Source organism: Eptatretus burgeri, chromosome 3 (assembly GCF_056783735.1).
Source record: "Eptatretus burgeri isolate ZD-2024b chromosome 3, Ebu_testis_v1, whole genome shotgun sequence".
Taxonomy (NCBI): Eukaryota; Metazoa; Chordata; class Myxini; order Myxiniformes; family Myxinidae; genus Eptatretus; species Eptatretus burgeri.
Window position 1 is genome coordinate 12,972,209 of NC_140963.1, and position 5,583 is coordinate 12,977,791.

A 5,583-nucleotide genomic window follows, 5' to 3' on the forward strand; every position below is an offset into this window, starting at 1 on the left:
CTGCATCCTTACCAGTGGCCAACATTTGAGGTAGCGGAGCCCTGAAAATGTGTCGGCCTTGACATCATCGCCAGATCTACCATCACATCAAGTTTTTAACATGACACTAACCATTTGAGTCCCCAAAAATGAGTGATAAATGAAATACATACATTTTACCATGATAAACAAGATTGTGTAACACTCACACTCACTTGATCTTGCAATTCAGAATCCACTTTAAAGAAAAAGTAAGATCAGTTAGTCTCTACTTTTGAACAACCGTTTTTCGACTAAACGATGCAACTTACGGAATTAAGCACTATTTAACAACAAAAAAAAAATTGGGGACCATGTGATAAGGGCTGACCTACAGTATGGCCTACATGTATGCACAGTTGCCTCCAAGCTGTCTATCCTGGGTTAGAATCTCGATCCAGCTATAAACTATCATCCTGGTGGTTCACTGGCAGGGAGATTCAACAATGTGTGTGCCATCACTCGGATGGACATTAAACTGGACAGAACAGGAGCCATATATGGGTTTCAATCCTGACAACTCTCACTACATCTCTCCAAATGGACCGTGTGGAAAACCCCACCCATTGACTTCCTCAACAATACTCTTGAAGAAGACCTTTCATTCAAGCTTCTGGGTCTCACTGTCTGTCATGAACTTTCCTCGGAAAGCCACATTTCGAACCTGGCCTCCAAAGCCAGTCGCCAACTGGGAATCCTCTGTCGTGCAAAGTCCTCCCTTTGCCCACCTGAACTCCTGACCACAAACAAAGCCTTCGTCCACAGCCTGATGGAGTAATGCTCTCCCCTCTGGATTGGTGCTCCCACCTCTCACCTTTCTTGGCTTCACACTGTGAAAACCAAGGCATTCAGGACCATTGGTATCCAGTGTGACCACTCCTCATTTTCATAAATGCCAAGGTGAGCTAATGAAAAAAAACCAAGAATTCACAAGGTTTCGGAAAAGCGATGATAATAGAAAACCTATATGCCAAGAAAACCGATAGAAAACCAAGACGCCAAGGTGAACAACGAATAGCCAAGATCTTGTGAAAAAAGCCAAGGAGTGATCACAACGTTGGTATCTCCCACAATGTAGCTGAGTCTTTGGGTCTCTCATTCTCTCACCACAGGCAGGTCGGTGGTCTATTTGTATATTGTCTCCTCTCCGGCCTTGCCCCCGCCCCCTGCTCTGTCTGTGATCTGTCCCCTCCCCACATATTTCCGCAGGGTGTTCAAAGTCCGCCAGCAGCAACCTCTGGTAAAAGTACCAAAATCAAGAAATACTGCCCACCTTCACTCTTTCATTACACATTTTTTTCCTGCTTTCAGAACAAACTCACAAACTCTCTTCAATCCCATTCTTCCCTCCAGGTCTTTAAAACAGCCATACACCACCATCTCTTATCTTCCCCCATCCAAAACCATGATCTTTTCTTCACCCTTAATCCATCCCAAACCCACCTCCTTCAAAATTCCCTGTTTTCCTTCCTGAAAGACCCTGTAATAGACAAGTAGCATCTTGTTTACCCCATGTACCCCACCCTGACCCTCTCCCTTCCACAGATCTCCTGTTGTCTCTGTTACCTACTATTTTGTGCTTCCCTGTCCACTTGTCCCCTGCCTTGTTATATGTTCTGTGTGTTAGCTCTTACACGAGCCTCGACATGGAATAAAAAACAAACAAAAAAAAATTAATAAAAAAAATTAAAACCTCTCCAGAAAAGGATGTCACACCACCTGCACAAACGCAATTTCACAGACAGCCCAACACCTGACTCTGGTCACCCAGATCAGACTGTTCATCACATTGTGACGGACAGAAATTTGATGAGGCATTTTGGGCAATCCACCCAACAACAGACAGCATTGTGATGTCCAGCTTCGTCTTCGATATGTGAGCTCTAATTTGTCAGACACTATTTTGAGATTGAGATTTCCTCACAAAGTGCACCGTCCCTCCAATCAACGCTCAGCTGGGTGTTGCATCCTCCATTGGACGTCACAATACCTTCTGGTGAAATTTCACGAAGAGTCGACGAGTTGTCACCGGCACCATGACCAAATTAAAAATTCCTGCTACCTTCGGTCAGGACCTTTATCACAGTAGTGGTAGTAGTAGTACGGTTCACTGGCATTGCAGGCTGAGTAGAAGAGGTAAATGAATGATGTGCGATTCATATAATCCTTTCTGTGAGAAACCTTTTCAGAAGAACAATGTCCCCTTGGAGGCATGAAGGAACAGCTAAACATATCTGGAGCTCCGAGACACGTGACATAAGGTAACAAAGCCAGGAGCAAATGACAGCTTGGCAGCAGTTCTGATGAAACAAGGCCCCTGAAAGGGAGTATGAGAATGGGCCCCTGAAAGGGAGTATGAGAAAGGGCACCGTAAAGAGCTTTCCTTTCTTCAGGGATGGCTCAGAGCATACATGGCAAAGTCGACAAGCTGGATGCCTCCAATATGTTCGTCAATTTATCAGCACTTTACATCGATTTGGCGGGCTTGCTATTGAGGTGAAGAGCATTACTATAAATACGAGCTTTACTTTCCTGTTCAACAACATTAAGTGGAGCATTTCAAAAAACCCATTCGACAAACAAGATACAACAAGTCCAAAACATCAAAATGAAAATACATTGAGGAGTATAGGGCCTCCTGTATACATTTAGACTCATTCAGGAGGATGTTGGGGTTGGGATGTCGTTACAACATTATCGGGGGTCGTGCTGATCATACGTTGCAAGTCTGGATGTCATCGGCCCAGAAATTTAAGAGGAGTAGCACGACAAACAAACAAACGCTGGTCTGTGAATTATATCGTGAGGATTCCTGAAAATGTGGCTTTGGGTTCCCAAATTATCATTCACAACTGACTTATTTGTGTGCAGCCTGTGGCTGCACCATTTCTTTTGGGGACACAGCTGTACCACTGATGCAGTGCCCCTGTTACCAGTAGACTGGGACTCATTGTGACAAGCTCAGATGGATGACAGACTGAATCAACCCACCTGGTGTTAATTCAACGATTTTTACCACCATCTCAGATCATCCCCAATCCAAAACAATTATCTTTCTTTCCCACCTCCACCCCTCCTCCCGCTCCCCACAAATTTCCAGTTTTCCCTTCCTGAGTTTGCTTCTTATTCATCTTATCTTCCCTCTGCATTCTCCCCATCCATCATTCTAACCCACACATCCCTTGTCCATCTCCATCTATTTATCCCTCGGCTTTGCTGTTGGCATTTCCCCCTTCTCCTTCTGCTGTTCCTTTTATTCTGTTGCATCCTGATCCGTTCTGTGTTCAACACTTCCACAAGCCTCGATTGTGTAAAAAAAAAAATATATATATATATATATATATATATATATATAAATATATATATATATATATATATATATATATATATATATATATATATTTACAAATTGCTAGGAATTGAGACGTCATGCTTGCAGTACGACACGCACAACTATAATTAATTGCAGCACATGTATGGTATCTACTATTTTCAGTTTCCTCTTGCTGAGACAATTCTCTTTTCAGTCGCTATCCCGCACGTCCTGCCACTTGTAATTATCATAGCCAACCACCAAGTCAAAAAGTTTTCTGAAAAATCAAGAGATGCTGAATCAGACACCTGATCCTCCTCATCCTGATGATGATAATGCTCATCCTTATCAAACTGATGGAGTTTCCTTCAAATAAATAATTAAAATAATTATGTTTGCAAAACAACAAGTTCAACAAACAAACAAATCAAGAAAGAAAGAAATAAATGATGGCCTGAAAATCTGTTTTGCTTCTCTTGATCCTTTCTCAAATATTAAACCTAAACGTACTATCTTACAATCTTTGTGTACCCCTCCAGCTTTAATTGAGCTGTTTAAAAATATAAAAGTCAATAAAAACATTTCATAAAAATGAAAACAACATGTCGGGATGGAATCCCCCAAAAACAACAAAACAAGGTAGTAACGACAAGGAAGGAATGACAAGGAATGACACCACAAAACAACAACACATAACTTTTTCGGGTTTCCATCACGACATGTTGACATTTTTGTTGTAGGTGGCAATAGCCAATAGCAACAATTGTATGAAGATGTCCATGTTAGAGGTAGTTGTAGATTTGTAGTGTGGGCTGGTGTAAATGTGTACAGCATTATATTCGCCCCCCACCGCCCCCCCCCCCCCATGGACTCTCCGAAACGGAGGCTGATGGATTTGTTCTCAATTTTCATATCCGTGTGTGCGTGCGTCCGTAACCATATCTCAAACATGTATGGACGGATGTAATTCGAAATTGGCAAAAAGACAACACGTTATGGTATGCACATATGCATATCATTTTGTTTTGCGAAGCGATCAAAGATGGCCGACTGGTGGCCATTTTAGTTGTAAAAAAAAAAAAAACAACCTGATGTTGAACACGTTCTTAACCATTTCTCGGACATGTATTCACCGATCTTGTTCAAACTAGGCACACACATAAAGAATGATGCCTCAGATGTGAATGTCATTCGTTTTTCGAGATCAGATCCAAGATGGCCGACTGGCGGCCATTTTAGTTGGAAAATACCTGATGTTGAACACGTCCTCAACTATTTCGTGGAAATGCATTTACCAATGTTGTTCAAACTTGGCACACAAATAAAGAATGATGGCTTTCATATGCATGCCATTTCTTTTCGACATCAGATCTAAGATGGCCGACTGGCGGCCATTTTGTTACTTCAATGTGTCCCCAACCATTTCTCAGACATGCATGGTCCGATTTTTTCAAACTTGGCACAAGCATATTACATGATGGCACATACATGCACCTCACTTTATTTTGTGATCTGATTAAAGATGGCTGACTGGAAGACAGGCAGCCATTTTGTTTGTGGATGAATATTGGCTCGCCCTTTAATTCCGTACAGCAAAATTACGAAAACATCGGGGGCCATGACATTTTATGTTCATCTTACTTGTTTGTTCTGGGATTGAGTCGGAAGAATGTCAAAAGATGTCGTAATGGCAATCCGTAAAAGGATTGTGGTGTTGCACTGTGGTGTCATTCTCATTCCTTCTGACCGTGTTTGGATATATTTTGGGGGGATTCCATCCCCACATTTTTTTTCATTGTCATAAAATGTTTTTTCTGACTTGTTACCTCCACCACCGAAGGAGGTGGTGATGTTTTCACCCCTTTCTGTCTGTTTGTTTGTGTGCAGGATATCTCAAAATGTTGTGAAAGGATCGGATGAAATTTTGTGGACAGGTTTGGCGTGTGACAAGGACAAACTGATTAGATTTTGGTGAAGATCCGGATACGGATCCGACTACAAGAATTTTCGAAGTGATTCTTCACCATTGAGAGAAAGGGCTAAGCTAATATATAGCATGATATCTCAAAAAAGTTGTGAACGGATTCGGATGAAACTTGTTGCACTGATTGGGTGTGTGGCAAGGACGAGTTGGTTTGATTTTGGTGAAGATCCAAATCTGGATCTGGATACGAGAATTATTTAATTTTTATGGTGATTCTTCACCATTGAGAGAGAGGGCCAAAAACGATATAGTTCTGCATAGCATGATA